The sequence below is a fragment of the Pleurodeles waltl genome, chromosome 7 (assembly GCF_031143425.1).
Source record: "Pleurodeles waltl isolate 20211129_DDA chromosome 7, aPleWal1.hap1.20221129, whole genome shotgun sequence".
In the NCBI taxonomy this organism is placed as follows: domain Eukaryota; kingdom Metazoa; phylum Chordata; class Amphibia; order Caudata; family Salamandridae; genus Pleurodeles; species Pleurodeles waltl.
The window spans coordinates 548,625,791-548,644,561 of record NC_090446.1 but is presented as its reverse complement, the minus strand read 5'-3'; positions in this window follow the sequence as shown (position 1 = coordinate 548,644,561).

Here is an 18,771-nt window from a genome sequence, read left to right as displayed (position 1 = left end):
GGCTCGTCCCAGCCCTCCCCCGGGGAGCCTTGCCTTTGCCTATTCGCCACCTTTTTCCTTCTGCGAGTTAGTGTCATCCTTACTGCTGCCCCTTGGTTGGCAGTGTATGTCTTGAGTGTTTCTGAATATTTCAACTGATCGGCTTTCTCTATAAAAGGTGCTTTTGCACTTTTCTGTGTCCACCTTTTCTGTATGCACAAGTCACATCCATCTATTGGTGGCTGATGAGCAGCCTGCAGCCTTGTGTCTTGTAAAAATTCTCACCCACTGGCTTCTCTGCACAGTCTCTGAGTCTTAGTTCTTTGCCACTGGGTTCCAAATTGGGTTCCAAATTGATGCAACCTGAGGGACCTGGAGACAAGGGAGCCTGGTGGTGCCTTTCTCTCCTCTATGTACCTAGGCCGTTACTTGTTGCTTCAATGTCCGGGCCCTCACTTGTTTCTTCAATGTCTGGGCTCTATGAGCTCCATGAGTGCTCCCTGGTCCCCCCGGTGTACTTCTCTGGGAGCAGCAAGGCAGGTAGCATGACTAGGGGCACAATTTGAGGTACAACTTGAAGATGGAAGGAACGGGGCACATCAGGGAACACTGAGCACACTGAGCGCACTGCGCACGTCAGAGGATGGCGGAGCTCGCGGCAAAGAGTCTGCAAAGGGTCTGCTCACAGCAAGAGGGCAAGGAGAGCAGACCCCCCTCCACAGCAGCGTTGATGCTCTCCCTTACCCCCCTCACGCCGTTCACAGTGCTTGCCGCTTCCCGGCGTTTACCTGCTCTTCTTAAGTCTCCCGACTCCTTCCTTCGCCGGGGACTCGCCTGTTGTCGTGGCGCATCGGGCTACTGCCCGCCCTGTCTCGGGCTGACTCAGGCCCTGCCTCTGCTGTCTCAGGCTTCTAAGGAGTCGGGATCAGGTTCACGGGGCCGCACTCTCCGGTCACTCAAGCCGCTTAGGCCGTGTCCTCGGTGCCGCAAACCACGCAGTACGGGCGTCTGTTGCGTCGGTTACATGCTGTGCAGTCAGCGCTCTGTGTCAGTGTCACAGTTTCCGCAACACCATCCCAGAATTCATCGCCCTCCTTGCCATTGACTCCAAACACTACATCTTCCTCGGAGACCCTCAGTTTTAACCTTGACAACTTTAACAACATCAACACCACCAGCTCCCTCAAATGTATGAACACCAAAGGCCAAATAGTCATCAACCCCACACACTCAGCAGTACACATGCTTGACCTGCGACAGAGTCAAGTACAGTCATGTCACAAAACTCCCCTGGAGAGGCTACGCCATCTTCCACTTCACCATCACAGGATCCCCCTGCGCTACCACCAAGCTGCCCAACACCTTGCATCCAGCTGAAATGAAGTATCAAAAAGCTAGTTGACTGACACCCTCAACACCTCCTACTTTGATGCCACAACCAACTAAGAACAGGTTGTCAAGAACTTCTGCACCTGGATCACTATCTGCGCTGACAGTCATCCCCTGTCAAGCCCACCAAATCCATGAAACCCACCAAGCAGGTCAGTAGGTACATCTCAGAACTGAGAACCACGAAATGCAACTGCAAGCGACAGGACAAGAAAGGACGTGCCAGCAAAGAGCCCACAGACTGAGCCACCTTCATGTCATCCCTCAACTAATACCACCAACTACTAAAAGTGAGAAAAAGGAGATCCCTAGGTGACTGCATCTAAGCAAGCTTTAACCACAGCAATTAACTCTTCAAAGTTGTCGGAGGGTTCTCCAGCCCCTCAGCCACTGAAAACATCATCACCCCTTTTCAGGAACTCTGCAATACCCTGGTGGGTTTCTTCCATGACAAGATCTCCACCAGCTACAAAAACCTCAAACCCCAACCCATTGCCGCTGACACCCTCAGTCTCCTTGTTCCAACTGGTGCAAACCCCTATGCAAACTCCGACCACACCTGATCACCACCTGGGACCAGCTCACCAGACAAAGAACCACAACCATAATGAACACCACCCACTCGGAGGCACCCACCGACCCCTGTACCCACCACATTTTTTACCTCGGAGGAAGATGACCAGCATTGAGCTCACTGCCATTTGCTATTCATCCATAACCACTGCCACCTTCCCTGAAGAATGAAAACATGCAAAAGTCAAACCTCTCCTCAAGAAACCATTTGCTGTCCCAAGTGAACTCAAAAACTCCCAACCCATCTCTCTGATCCCCTTTTCAGCCAAAGTCCTCGAAAAGGCTAGTAACCACCAACTCATGGAACACCTGAAGAACAACAGTCTTCCGGACTCCTCCCAATCCGGATTCCGCACCAACCATGGCACCGCCACCGAAGACATCAGAACCCTCGTTCATCAGGGAGAAACAGTGTCCTTGATCCTTCTCGACCAATCAGCAGCATTCAACACTTTATCCCACCACACCTTTATCAAGAGGCTTCAAAACATTGGAATCAAAGGAGATGCCATAGAATGGATCAATTCCTTCTTCACTGGAAGAACCCAGAGACTCCACCTAGCACCTTTAACCTTGTAACCCAAGAACATCATGAGCGGCTTGTCTTAAGACTCGTCCCCCAGCCCAACATTGTTTAACATCTACATCACCCCCGTGCCAACATCGTCAGAACCCACAGAATGAACATCATATCCTACACAGTCGACATCCAGTTCATCCTCTCATTATCAGAAGACCTTTCCACCACGAGGGCCAATTTCTGCAGGTGCATGAGGGACATCGCCAACTGGATGAGAAACAACTGCCTAAAACTCAACACAGACAAAACAGAAGTGCCTATTTTTGGGAACACCACCACCCCGTGGAGCAACTCCAGGTGGCCTTCCAAACTAAGAGCCACACTCACTCCGACAGGCCATTTTTGTAACCTTGGCATTATCCTGGACAGCAAGCTCACCATGAAAAAACAGATCAATGCAGTCTCTTACATCTGCTTCCTCACTCTTCACATGCTCCGTAAGATCATCAAATGGCTCCACCATCAACAACAGATGAACCGTCACTCAAGCTCTAATCACCAGCCAATTGGACTATGACAACACACTCTACGTAGGAATCACCATGCACCTCCTTAAGAGACTACAGACCATACAGAATTCAGCAGCAAGATTCATCCCTGATATCCCCAAAAGGATCCACACTGCCCCCTACTCCAAGACGCTCCACTGGCTCCCCATTCAGAGCAGATGTAATTTTAAGGTGCTGATCCACACCTACAAAGCTTTTTACAATCAAGGATGAGGATACATTAACTACTGTCTGACCTTCCACCACTGCTCCACTTCCCTCTCCCTCGTGTGAACCCCCCCATCTGATGTAGCAACAGTGGAGGACATTCCTTCTCCTACCTCACAGAAAAATCCAGGAATGACTCGCTCTTCACCTACACACCTCATCCTTTCTTCTGAAATTCAAGAAAGGACTCAAGACCTGTCTGTTCAGCTGAGTCCCAGAGCAGCAATTTGTCAATGCCTGGATACCCTTACCAATGATTAGCCATGCTCTATAAAACCAGACTGATGACTGCTGATGAGGAAGAAAAGCAGGACACCAGAGGGCCTTTTTGAGCAACACCTAGTGGTCAGATGGTGAAATCCTAACAATAATATTCTAGTCCTCTAATTCCTGCAATTGTTAATTGATAAAAAAAAAAAAAAATACGAGTAAAACAATGACAATCAAACTGCCCTAAATCTAGATTTGGGCCTGGTAAGTGTTTAATAATGTACCAAACCTTGAAAGAAGAAGGTCTGTTGAAAGACAACAAAGTTGATACCTGGCGGTCTCTCTCCTAACAAGGAAGACACACAGCCATATCTAGAATGCATTGGAATTATGTTGTTTGTCTGCCTGTTGGACAGTTGGTTATCATTGGTTGATGGTGATCACTGCCATCCTACACCTTCTTATGACTTTACTTCAGGGCCCATAAATATTGTTGTGGGTGCATGTTGTTTATAGATGTAACATGGAATCACATTGCACAGAAAAAGACACATTCTAAATTATAAGAAAGAAATCTCTGCAATTTACTTTACACAGCGTCTTGCACCTGGGGGTTCAGTGAAGAGAGTTGAAGCAGCGGATGGAACTGTGTTTTGATGAACTGGAGCGAGTCCACCAAAGATAATATCCCCTTCTTGGGTGTAAGCCTGAATGCTGGGTGATGAAAGGTGGCAGCCTGGTGATGGGCTGATGTCAGCAATAGCAGACGAGAAAAGCCACAGGTGAAGCAACAAACCAAGGTGTAAATTCATTTTCCCCCACTGCAGAGCAGTCAATACAGTACCTGCTGAAAGAACAAAGCAAGAGGAGTGTTTCATTGGGTCGAAGCATTAGATTAATGGATGGGTGGATCAATAAGTCTGTGCTTCAAAGGAGAAAATAGTCTCATAAAGCTGAACAGAGAGATAATGTAAAAGCAATGAGTAAAATTGTTCCTTGTATGTTCACTATATAAATTGCTAATAGTTTAATAGGTGTTATATGGCTGTAAGGCCAGCCCACAGGAGAAGAATTAAGCTTTGTTTTCTGAGACACGAAGAACATTCTTTCTAACACTACCAAGAGTGAACATTCATGCTGAGCATGTATTTCTTCTCAACACAATTAATCATAAAAATGAGTTGCTTCTGACCCCACTCACATTTGAGTACATCTTCATAAGTTCTCACTATTTTGTCATTTTCACAAAGTGCATTATAAAATCAAACATTTACACATAAATGTGCATATCTGCATAATTATTTACTCATTTCTTTTACCCAAAAAGACATACCTTGATTAGTCACAAGCGCCACTTCTACTTCAGACCTTCCCATACACACCATAATCTCATGCACACTTCTCACAAAACACCCATATGCCCCCATATTTTCATATTGGCCTAACATAGAGAACATTCTCTTTTTCTTCCACAATAGTTGTATCATGACTGGGGAACCCCAAAGACAGTCAACGCATGTTTTGGTGAAACTATTGCCATCTAACTGCCTTCTTTTAGAACTAGACCAGATTAAGGGCCTAATTATGAACACGGCGGGAAAGACTGGTGGTCTAAACACAAACTGCCAGCCCGTTGAGGACCCCGTTGGACCAATAAACAACATTCCGCTGGGCCGGCCAGTGGAAACAGGGTTTCCACCAGCTGGCCCAGCGGAATGATGGGCCTGGACATTGCTGACGCCTCCACATGGAGCCGTCGTCAATGTAGCAGTGCGGCGGGTGCAGCAGCACCCGTCGCGCATATAACTGCCCATAAATCGGGCAGTGACATGCGCAATGGGGCTGTGCACGGGGACCCCGGGGCCCCCATTCCACCAGCCTTTTCCTGGCAGGGGAAACCACCAGGGAAAGGCTGGTAGACACAGCTTCTTTATTTGGCGGGCAGCGCTGCCCTGTCGGATAAAGAACTCCAGTTACCACAAGAAGGTATGGGGTTCACCGATGATGTAGAGCTCAGTTCACAAGAGATTGTCTGTGGGCTCCTGGACCTCGCTGGGTTTAGAAAATGTGCTGTGTGGGTGCTATGTCGGGTGGGGGAGGGGGAAGGGGGGATTTCCTTTTACGTACTAGGTGGTCTCACACACTATATAGTGTCATGCTTCATCATTTGACCACCTAGCCCCATCCAGGTAGGATAGTACCACCTGGGCGGACTCAACCTCGCAGTTAAAAGAACGGGAGGGAGTGCGTAAATATATTTTATCTGGAGATAATGGGATCCAGCTAAGCTACGGGGATATAAAAGCACCTAGGCAGTTACCTGTGTGTAGTCTACACTTTTAATAGTGGTAATTGCTGGTGCGACTAAAAATGGGGTGGGACACCACGGAGAGAACAAGGACTCACTGGGTCTCACTGGGTCACCTCACTAAAAGAACTCCACCATCGTCAGGCTGCCTGGTGGCAGTACCCTGGCGGAGTTCCGCCTGTGGTGGTCACGCCATGAACATAATATGGCGGTCCAGACTAATATGCCGGTGGAAGTAATTTCCGCCACCGACGGCATGGCGGTCCATACCGCCTATGTTTTATAATGACCGCCTATGTCCTGTTTTCCAACAAAGGAGTGGAGTTTTGAATAGATAATTCAAACATTCCCAAAGTAGGGATCAGAAAAATCAAAACTCACATTTAGATTTCAATTTCCTACCCTTAATACTTGACCACACTACAGATCCTCCAGACGTATCATAGTGTCCCATTATATCACTTATTACCAAATGTATGTGCCTTTAAAAGTCCATCACCACTACATTCCAGTGTTGTGTGCCAGTCCAAAGATTGCAGTGTAAAATCATCACTCTATAATTCACCACAGCTTGTCAGTCTCACCAGTCATAACCTCTACCCAACTGCTTACAACTGTACAAACATGTATGATAAACATTCACCTGTTCAGCATACCTCTTGTAGCTCATTACTGTCTCATCATCAGACTGCAGAGCTCACACAAAAAAAGTTGAAGTTATTGCATTACAAATAAAAGATTCAAGGTTCTAATCTAATAACTAAGCTATTAAGATTCAATGACCAATTATTCAAATATGTATCTCAAACCTAGTACCATAAGAGGTGCTATAATTACCAATAAAAATATTTATCTACACAAAGTAGTCTTCACTCATCTCAGTTTACAGATCCCAATGTATTCTCCCTTGGTATATGAGGGTACGCAATGACAATATTCAGTTTATCCCTTGTGCTAGAACTTTCTTTTGCCTGGCTGTGTCCGTTACTAGAAATGAGTACAACAAATTGAAAAACGTCATACCTTAAAGTGAAAAATCCTTCCACTCACCTTTCAGCATGTGACCCCTCAAATTAAGTCTTATGTCTTACAAGTGGCTAGGAAGACAACTATACCACTTGAGATGCTTTCGTATCTGTATTTTCAAAATGTTATACATTCTAACACACCTGGGTGTACAAAGACATACAAAGCTGCCAGGAACTCAATCGCTTTCAAAGTCACGTGACATTGACATTACACTGACCACCATTTAAAAAATCTACCTGACACTTTCCTATCAATATCTTAAAATTGTTCTGCAGTCTGCTACATCTGGGTGTACAAAGACATACTGAGCTGCACATAACTCGATCACTTTCAGGTGACATTAATCCTAACCTTCAAACATTAAATCGCCATAGAAAGATTGTAATTATAAAAATGAATTGGCAAACTCTGTGGTTACCTTACACAGGAATTAAGATTAATGTAAAATGACCTTCCCAACGTCTTTAAAAACCGCTAACGATCAAATGCGCTCATACTCTGATTCCTTGTATTTATAGTTCTCAATACTGCCTCATAAGCCCTTCACTTGCCTCCATCTTAGTATCATTATGAGCATGAGTTGGTCCACAAAATATGTAATCTTGGTGGGCAAACCCTCCTACTATGTACGAACATATTTAAATGTTTTCCACAATCCCGAATTACAAAACAGGTAGCATTGTTTGGTGTGAGTGCAGCAGAGTCTACGACTGCAAGGTGTGAGGTTCAAGGAGAGGAGGAGGAGGAGGAAGTAAGGAGATGTGAGGTGAGCAAGGAGAGGGAAAATGTGTGAAGTAACAGAGACAAAGAGGCGAGGAGGCTGAGGACCGCGGCTGCAGCCTACCAAGGTTTCATGAAGATAACGGGGGTGAACGCAGCACTGAATGCAGGCGTAATAGAGCAGTAGGAGAGAACTGTGACATCTAGTCTTGCCCCCCTGCCTGTCTGCCCACTGGTCCAGCTTCCTCCCCGCAGGCACCTTTTTGCCTTTGTTCACCCTTCGTAGGTGCTTCAAACTCACTGCCTCACGGGCCTCTCGGTCATACTGAGACATGACCACTCAGTCACTACTCAATCACGGCTCACTTGCTTGACGGCCTGCCCCAAGGTTTTGCGGTCTCATGCTGCCTCTGCCGCACAGGCCCATGTGTTGTTCTTCTTAATCACCATTCATACCCATTGGCCAAGTCCATAGAGGAAGGCCTGGATAGCAGCGAATGCTGAGCGGTCATACAGCAGCAGCAGCAGAGAGGCCACAGTTACCCAGGAGCAGAAACAGCTGCACATCAACAGAGATGTGAGTGGGGGTGTGAGTAGGGGTTCAGAGGAGATAGAGCTTAGGCAAAGGATGGACTCCCATGGCCACGGAGGAAGCCCATCTAGGATTGGGTGTGGCCTGTGGCCTCAAGAAGTCCTGCGACCAATGACATCAGACAGAAATGCAACCCACTAAACTGTCACATAATGGCTGAAGTTTAGGAAGGTTCAATGCAGTCAAAGTATTAGCAGTAATAAACAGCAAAGCAGTAAGGCAGCAATGTAGCAGTAAAGCAGCAAAACTGCAAAAGGGCCCCCACAGACTGGTGTCCTAGGGGGATAGGTGTTTGGTGCTTTGTGCGCAATTAAATGAACCAATGACCAGGACAGAGGACCACACCTGGAAAGTTCAAAAGAAAGCACTGAAGGCTTTAGAAAATAAGTTAAAACCTGTTTTGTGGCAGAATAGATGGAGAGGGCGGGGGGCTGGGCTGGTTGGTGCAGCCCAGCGGCTGCCAGGTTTTTCAGCAAGTTGGAAAGTTGCCCAGAGAATCTTTCTACAAAGAAGAGCAGTAGCCATGGCAAGAGGGGGAGAAGGAAACAGCAGCCAAAATCGCTGGTAAAACACTAAGGCCCACTAGCGCAGTTGTGCGTCATTTTGTTTTAACGCAAGCTAACGCCATTCCTTAAACCTATCTGTGCGCCATCTTTAAAAAAAGACGCACCATGGTGCTGAAGACTGGCTAGCATCTGAACAAAAGATGGTAACCCGTGCAGAATGACGTTAGGGAAAAAAGAGCTAGTGGGCCAAAAATTATGGTAGACTGATTTGCGGCAAAATATCTGCTGCTAGTCAGCCTAGCGTCATTTTTTGAAACACAAGCAGCCAAAAAATGACTCCTGTCTAAGTATAGACAGGAGTCATTACCACAGTCCCATAGCCCACCACAGGGGAACAGTGTCCCCAGGACAACACACATACACTTACCTGGGATGGGCTCGCTCCTCCAGTAGTGCCCCTGTAGTGTGGGTGGTGGTGATGCTGGGCGTTGATGTGGGCATCTATGTGTCCATTCCATGGTGTTTCCCCATGGAAACGGGACTACCAGCACTTTAACGGCTGGTCTGACCAGGCATAACATTTTGACGCTAATCGGCCTTAGCGTCATTGTTTAGGTCCGCCTCCTAGGTGCATGGCATTTTAGCCTCGGGCAGTGAATATGTCACTAGAGGACTAACAACATTTTTAGGAATGGAATGCCTACCTTACATGTCATTGTCGCAATGGGAAGAAAGGTGGGTTGACACACCTAAAAATGATGCTAACTCATATATTTTGACGCTAGACGGGTCTAGCATCAAAATATATATATGGAGTTAAGTTAGCGCCGCTTTAGAGTTCAAAAAAATGAAGCTCAGGTGGTGCTGACTTTTTATAAATATGCGCCTAAGTAAGTTCGACAATCCTGAAAAACATACTCATGCCACCCCAGGGATTCAAGAAGAAGAAAAATCACCTGCCAGGGGAAATGCCCAGAAAGATAGGAACTTAAAGCTGGAAGCTGTGGATGACACCCTATATGGAGAAGAGTTAGTCACACACCTCTGTAAAATAAACCTTACAACGCATAAGACGGCTGCCTCGAGCAAAGCTAGACAGAGCAGCACCAGAATATAGTGTGTCCACCTTAGAAATCAAGGAAGCCAGGAGCTCAGACTTGTGATGGGGGATGTACCCAATGTGATAGAGGTGTCTTCAACCTCATTTGCAATGCTCCATCTGGATGACTTTGAAAAAATCAGGCCACTGGCTCAATATCCGGAGCCTAAGCTGACACAACAACAAACAGGCAAGGGATAACCATAGATGAGAAGTGTACAGGGGGAAGAAGGAGAGGTGTTTGACACACCAATAGCCTATAGGGATAGTGCAGGACCATGGATTGAAGCAAGTCAGGACTGTAAAAGTTGCATAAGCCCAGTTAGCAGGCCATATGCAAGTGCCACTGAGAACAAGGAGATCAACTTAGCCCACTACATCCGGGAGATTAACCTCAAATGAAGCCCAAACTGCCATAAAACATATAAAACCCAAGACACTTTAAAACAATTAACGCCACCCTCGTAGCATTCACTAATGCCCTCACATGGCAGTCACACAAGCTGGAGGTACAAATGGACACAATTCAAACCTGTGCACTTGCAATAGGAAATATAGCTGCTGAAGTGGAAGCAATGGAAGAAAGACTCAGTGTAAATGAATGCCATTGTAAGAACATAATGGACAAGTTATTAATGCTACTGGAGGTCCTTACGACAATGATCAGGGACTTGTGAAGATTAAAGGTCATGGGAGGTTCAAATAACTCCACAGATAAAGAGATAATGACCATGCAGAATAGAGCAGTAGCACTATCAGTTGAAGACATAGAACAGGGGGAAGAGGATCTTGCAGATGTAAAGGCCTAACCTCTTCCTATGAGGTCAACATGACCCAGCCTTATTTGATAAGTGTGCCGGATAAGAAAAGCTTGAAAGACATACAATGGGCTTCTGTAATTCAACTTCCTATCAAAGAGTTGAATCCAGGATGGAAAGATTTACAACAAAGTATCAAATGCCAGCTGTGCGACTTCAGCAAGGAAACCCTGGTTCATCTGCTCTGCTGCTGCCTGGTCTAGCTTTCACAACATAGGCTTCTTTTAAGATCAATGTTCCTGAAGCATGGGATAAGGACATGTGCTGAGGCAGTCTCATGGCTTTTTGCTTACACGGAGCCTTTATGGCTGGCTAGGTTCAGAAGGTACATGAGAGCGGCTCGGGTGGAACTGAATAAAGCATTTGGCTGCACAAATGAAGTGCAGAACATGAAGAAACCAATGGTGCTAATATATTGACTAAAAACCAAGGACATACACCGGTAGTATAGAACGAATACCAGGGATCCTGTCTGGTATGTGAGGAGTAGGATATTTCACTTTAAAAACTGCAAGAGCACTTTAAATGCCATCCCTACATGATGAACGGTGAGAGACCTGTGGGATACAACTGCCCTACTATTCACACATGCACCTCATGTAATCAGAGAGGAGGGGTGGTCCACGGAGACAAAATGGTTGCCTTTTCTCCCTGGCATGTATGTTTCTGGAGGAAAAGCAGGCCGGCAAAACCTGAATCTGTGGGACATAATTGGCAAAAAATTTTTTATAGCATTTTCAGTAAGTGCACTAGTAAGTATGTTTTAGGTGTGCAAGCACTTTAAGTGAAGGGGTTAACTTGTGGGACATAATGAAGCCCAACTTTGCATAAGCACTTTTTTAGGCACAAGTTATGGCTGAGCAATGACTGTAATGATCTTAATCAATATGAGGAAGGGTGTGTGGGTGCAACTTGAAATCTCACAAACATCCTTATGAATGGGGTGAATTAGTGATACTTTATGACCTTCAATTGCAAATAAGCACCTTTTAAGGTAAAGAACTCACCTCGCGTAATGCGTGTAATGATTTAAATTAACTCCACCCTATCTTTGTGCAAGTCTATCTGAAGAAAGATAAATCAGCAGCTTGTGCGGGTCCTGAACAAATTCATACATTTGCAAGTACCCCTCTTAGTTCCGCTAGGAGGAAGGGGGCAGCCCCTTTGGTTTATGATGATTTTTAGATATTAACTGCCCTTATACAATCATTTTTATTTTGACCTGTTAGGGTGGTACTCCTGGGACTCAACTGATTTTTAGGTATTGTATGGACTCTTTTTATCTTTGATAGCAGTGGTTTTATGAATTGTTCGGGTCTCTGCAACGATTGTAATGATGTTATAAAATATTGCAATACATTTTTTTTAAAAGTATTCCTGGGATCATCACGTTTCTCATAATTGCTAATAGTGCCTGCACCATTGTTACATTTTTAAAACAAAATAAAAATGGTATCACCAAGCCAAAATGACTTAATTCTCATATATTTGTCACTAAAATAAGCTATTCAAACCTGCAATAATGAACCAAACAAATTGCACCTCCTACTACAACACTGTATATTCCTCACTTCCTCTGTCAGGAGTTCGAGTCTCTCCTCCACCCACAGGCTTCTGCCTGCACCTTATCCTTGGTGTCTAGTTGGAGAGTTCTGCTTTCCTGCTAGGCTGCCCTCTCCCTATCTCCTCCTTTTTCCTGCTTTGCTCTCTATGTGGATTCTCTTCCGTGTCTGTCCCTTTTGTGCTCCTTTTGTGTGCTTTCTCTTCCGTGTCTGTCCCTTTTGTGCTCCTTTTGCCTTTCACTTCTGTGTTACACTCTTTCCTCGTTTTTCTCTCCCCTCACTCCACTCTCTCTATCTCACTCTCACTCTCCTCCCTCTCTCGCCCCTGTTGCTGCTGCCCCTCCGGCCCTGCCCTCTCCTCTCTCTCACGTTGCACTCTTTTTGCTGTTGCCCAGGTGGCCCGCCTCCTTTTTTTGTACCGTTTTCTGCCCCCGCTTCCGCCTCCCAGATGTTCTCTCCTCCTCCCATCTACTTAATGGCGGCTGCTGCACGGTAGGACGAGCAATACCACTGACCTGGTCAGTGAAATGCTCTGCCTCCCATAGCTCCAACAGTAAGTAGAGCCCTCAATCCTCTGAACTCCTGACCTCTGTCAGGAGTTCGAGGCCATCCTCCACTAGCAGGCTTCTGCCTGTGCCTTATCCCTGGTGTCTAGTGGGAGAGCTCTGCTTTCTTGCTAGGCTGCCCTCTCTCCTCCTTTTTCCTGCTTTGCTCTCTGTGTGCGTTCTCTTCTGTGTCTGTCCCTTTTGTGTTCCTTTTGCATGCCTTCTCTTCCATGTCTGTCTCTTTTGTGCTCCTTTTGCCTTTCGCTTCTGCATTACACTCTTTCCTGGTTTTTCTCTCCCCTCACTCCGCTCTCTCTCTCACTCTCGCTCTCCCCCTCTATGTCTCCCCCGCCACTGCTGCCCCTGCAGCCCCGCCCCCTCCTCTCTTTCACGCTGCACTCCCGCTGCTGCTGCCCCGCAGCCCACCCTCTTTTTTCAAGCTGTTTTCCACCCCGCCTCCCAGCTGTCCTCTCCTCCCCCTCCCCATTTAATGGTGGCCGCTGTGTGCCTAAGGCAAGCCCATCTGCACCCGTCCACACCTGGACCACGCCCAGCGACAGAACCCCTGGTTCTCGTCCCCCCACAGCGACACTCAACTCTGCTACAACGCAACCACCCTTCATGCGCTCAACGCTGGCTGCCCATCCACCTGCCATCAAGCCGCCCTGTAGCTCACCCGCGGACCCTTCTTCTGCCGGAACTGCACCTTCACTAGCCTCCACGCTAGCGACCTACCCGCCAAGGCAGGACGCAACCATCTCAGATGCATCCTACTCAGCACCCGCTCCATCCACAAACACGCCATCGAACTCTGGAACCTACTCGATTTAGCCTTCCCAGACGTCACCTTCCTGACCGAGACCTGGTTTAACCCCTCCTCAGTGCCCGACATTTCCATAGCCATCCCAGCCGGCTACAAGATCACCCGTAGGGACAGCATTAACAGACCAGAAGGAGGCATTGTCCACAGGAATACCCTCACTATCACGACCAGCACTGAAGACACCTTCAGCGCTGCTGAACACCTGCACTTTCTGATCCACACCGATCCAAAACCCACCCTCAGATGGATCCTCATTTACAGACCCCCGGGACCCCAACAGCAGTTCAGCGACTCCATCTTCGACGTCATCAGAATGCACACCCTTGCATCCACAGACTACATACTCTTCGGGTCCTGAACTTCCACCTCGAGAACACCAACGACAACAACTCCACCACCCTGCTCGACAACCTCTCCAACCTCAGCCTCAAGCAGCTCATCACAACACTCTGCAGGTCACACACTTGACCCCATTTTTTCCACCAGCAAACACATCTCCTTCAGCCACACCACCGAACTCCACTGGACCGACCACCGTTGCATCCTCTTCTCCTTCGCGGAACCCACAACACATCATCAACAGCAGCGGATTCCCCACTGCAGATGGAACAAGGTCACTGAAGACCAGCTGATCTTCACTCTCTCCCGGAACCCACTGAACAACACCACCGACACCGACACAGCAGCCCACAAGCCCGGGCAATGGATGGAAGACTGTGCCAACACTCTCGCCCCAATCAAGAAACCTTCTAACAGACTCACAGACAGAAAGGCCTTCTGGTTCACCTCCGACCTACAAGAATCCAAACAAACATGCTGAAGACTTGAGAAAAAGTGGCACCAAGAACAGACACCGGACAACCACACATCCTTCAAGAAGACATCTGCAGACACCACTAACTCATCCGAACTGCCAAAAGAACCACCTTCAAAGAACGCATCAACAACAATGCACACAGAAGGAGCTCTTCAACATAGTGAAGGAACTCTCCAACCCCGGCGCCAACATCAATGACATCCCGCCATCACAAGACATCTGCGACTCCCTATCCAACTTCTTCTACAGCAAGATCGCAGACATCTATTACAGCTTCAATACCCAGACCCCCCCATCAACCACCGTCACCACAGACTCACCGTCCCCCAGCAACACCAGCCTCCTGCTCTCCTGGACCCACGTCAACGACCACAACACCTCAAAATCATGAACACCATCCACTCCGGCTCACCATCCGACCCCTGCCCTCACCGCATCTTCAACAAAGTGAGCTCTGTCATCGCACCCCAACTACAGCAGATCATCAACAGTTCCTTCAAGACCGCTACCTGCCCAGAGAGCTGGAAACACGCAAAGATCAACGCCCTCCAGAAACTCAAGGCGGAATCAAAGGACCTCAAGAACTTCCAGGCCATCTCCCTGCTCCCTTTCCCGGCAAAAGTCAATAAACAACTGACCCGCTTCCTTGAGGAGAACAACACTCTGGACCCATCCCAATTCGCATTCTACAGCAACCACAGCACTGAAACTGCCCTCATCGTCGCCACCGACAATATTAGGACCATACTTGACAACGGCGCGGCCCTCATCCTCCTGGACCTCTCGGTGCCACCACACCCTATGCACACACCTCAATGACGAAGGGATCTGGTACAGTTTGCTGGACTGGATCACCTCCATCCTCACCGGCAGAACCTAGAGAGTCTGCCTCCCCTCATTCTGCTCTGAAGCCACCAAAATCATCTGTGGCGTACCCCAGGGATCGTCCCTCAGCCCGACCCTCTTTAATGTCTACATGGCTCCTCTCGCAAACATTGTCCGATCTCGCAACCTCAACATCGTCTCATAAGCCGATGACACCCAGCTGATCCTCTCCCTCACCAAGGACCCCGCCACCGACAAAACCAACCTCCACGAAGGAATGAAGGCCATCGCTGAATGGATGAAGAACAGCTGACTGAAACTGAATTCTGACAAAACTGAAGTCCTCATTCTCGGCTCCGCCCCCTCTGCCTGGGACGACTCCTGGTGGCCTGCCACACTGGGAACCACACCGACACCCCGTGACCATGCACGCAACCTCTGATCCTTTCTGGACTCATCGCTATCAATGACCCAGCAGGTTAACACCGTCTTCTCCTCTTGCTTCAACACTCTCCGTATGCTTCGGAAGATCTGGAAATGGATCCCCACTGGAATCAGAAGGACGGTCACCCAAGCCCTCAGCAGCAGACTGGACTAGGGCAATACCCTCTTTGCAGGAACCACGGCCAAGCTCCAGAAAAAACTACAACACATACAGAACGCCTCCATATACCTCATCCTGGACATCCCCCGCCACAGCCACATTACAGCCCACCTGAGAAACATGCAATGGCTCCTCGTCAACAAGAGAATCACGTTCAAACTCCTCAATCATGCTCACAAGGCACTGCAGAACACCATACCAGAATACCTCAACAGACGGTTCCCCTTCTACACCCCAACCCGACAGCTTTGCTCCGCTGACCTTGCCCTCGCCACCATCCCATGCATCCACAGAATGACTGCCGGTGGCAGATCTTTCTCCCACCTCACTGACAAGACATGGAACACTCTTCCCACCCCCGTGCCACAGACACAGGACCTACTTACCTTCAGGAGACACCTCAAGACTTTGCTGTTTGAACAGTAGCAGCCCCGCCAGCGCCTTGAGACCCTCACAGGTGAGTAGTGTGCTTTACAAATGCTTTGATTGATTGATTCATTGATTGACTTCCTTCCAATGCAAAGTAAGTTAGTATGGAATTCTGTACTATAGTTAACCATTATTCCACTCTGAAACACCTGTATAATCAAGTCTCCTGATAGTGGTACAGATCAAAATGACTGAATACACCAGAGATCATACACTTCCTATTAAAGCACAGCCATTACCATGTCACATAGTATTCTTATACTGTAAACGTCATCTTGAAATTGTGCATAACCTGAATATATACTAACGTTAATACTTTTAACAACATGCATTTGTCTAACCAAACCTCAGATCAACCAATTTAAATGAGGAAGATGATGGAAGAAATAATAGAAGTTTACCAAATGTCCAGAAATGACCTTCTTATATAAAGGCTGATAAGAAGACAAAGCTTCAACATAATCACATCACCGGATACCTGTACAGAGACATTGAAGATAGTCACATCCAATTTAAACTCATCAACTGTGCTATATTTTGATCAAATGACCATCTATTACTTTATCAAATAGTTTAATTGCGAAACCGCTCCTACTAAAACTTCTAAACATCATATAGGTACAGGGATAAATGTCCTCGTTGCAGGACTGACCAACATGTTTCTTTATTAAATCAATGGTGAATAACGTCAAGTATAAACCTAATCTTCCTTACTTTGTTTATGTCCATTAGCCATAAATATGCCCCTCTGATAATATTCCTCCCACACAACTCATATTGAAATGCATAGGGCAACAGAAACATATCAAGACATATTGGGACAAGAGTGGATGTCCTTCCAGCCCACCAATCATGCTACACAGATTCTCAAATGATTTCTTTGTTAACTCATTTTTCATAGGTATTAAAGAAGCAATCCAAAATGTTTCTCTCTTTGCCTCTTGATGTCCCAGATTTACTTTCCTGGAAACTTGTGAGCTGTGAGACTATGACCCATATTTATACTTTTTGCTGCAAACCTTTGCTAATGCAGTTTTGCGGCAAAAAGATTGGCACCAGCTTGCGCCATTCCACAGCGCCAGCCGGGAGCCATATTTTAAGAATGGTGCAAGCCGGAGCTGGCTTGGGCTAGCGTCAAAGAAAATTACGCTAGCCGAGTTGGGGTGGCGGTATGGGAATAGGAGGTTGTGCGTCTGGAAATTATGCAAGGCTGGTATGCGGCAAAAAAATGCAGCTAACCAGATGTGTGTCATTTCCAGATGCACAACCACCCAAAACATGACTCCTGTCTTAGAAAAGACGTAAGTCATGCCCACCACACCAATGGCCAGCACAGGGCACAAATGTCCCCTGGGCATGGTCATTGTACCCAGTGCCATGCAGGGGACCCCATGTTAGGGCCCCCAATGGCATAAAAAAATAATACTTACCTGGGATGGGATCCCCCATCCTCTGGTGTTCCTCTGGTGTGGGTGGTGGTGTTCCCGGGGCTTGGAGTGGGCACCTGTGGGCACATTCCATGGTGTTTGACCATGGAAATAGGTCCACAGGTCCCCTAACACTTGGTCTGACCCAGACGTTAAGTAATGCAACTAAGCAAGCATGGCGCCATTATTTAGGACTGCATCCTTTTTGCACGCGGGATAAATATTGTGCTATGGGGATAACGCCATTTTCTGGATGGGAACGCCTACCTTGCATCTCATTGACGCAAGGTAGTTTCACGCATCCAAAAAATGGGTCAAACTCCAATATTTTCATGCTAGACATGTTAATTTAAGTTTGCGTCACTTTTGCATAAAGAAATATGATGCAAATGCGGCACAGAGTATAAATATGTCCTTATGTTGTTTCTATTTCACATTTGATAGTAGAGTGGGATAGTAGTAAATAATGACAAGACTGGTTGGGAATAGTGACAAATAAATGAGCATCACAATATCCTTTTCATTTATTTTTATTTTACTGCTTCTGCTTTACCTAGTTGGTACCACTCAAGAAGAAAGCCCAGAAGGTGCCTACTGTGTGCTTGTTATTTAAAATCTCATTACCAGTTAATCAAAAATGGAGTTGTTAAAGACATTTGGATTTGAGGATGAACAATTTAGTATATTAATAGGTAAGTCCTTCTTTTCAGAGAAAACAGTGGTTCTAACTAATGCAAATCCCAGTGATTGGTTGAAATTACTGAATGCCTAGAAAAAGCAAAAAGAACACATACACAATTTATGTTGGAATATTTAAGAGCAGACATGATACCATCAGGCCAGAGTGTGAGACATTTTCTGGCCTTGTTTGTAAAAATAAGAAACGTTTTTGAAAAATGGTCCCAGATGTCCAGTCTCTGTTCATGAGACTGGATGGTGATGCTATTTTAGAATGCACTGTTCCCCACAGCACAGGACATGCCTGGGCATGTGCCTGGGCAAAGACCGGAGCAAGAGCTGGACCACCTGAACACATCTTTCTGTGGCCCTTCAAAGGCAGGCTGGGCTCTCCCTCTTGTCTCCGGACTGTGCAACATTACAAGTTCTACGGTCAAGGTAGGACTATAAGTCATTTAGGGCCATATTTATACTTTTTGACGCACAACTGCGCCAACGCAGTTGTGCGTCAAAAATTTTAACGCCATTCCAAAGTGCCATGG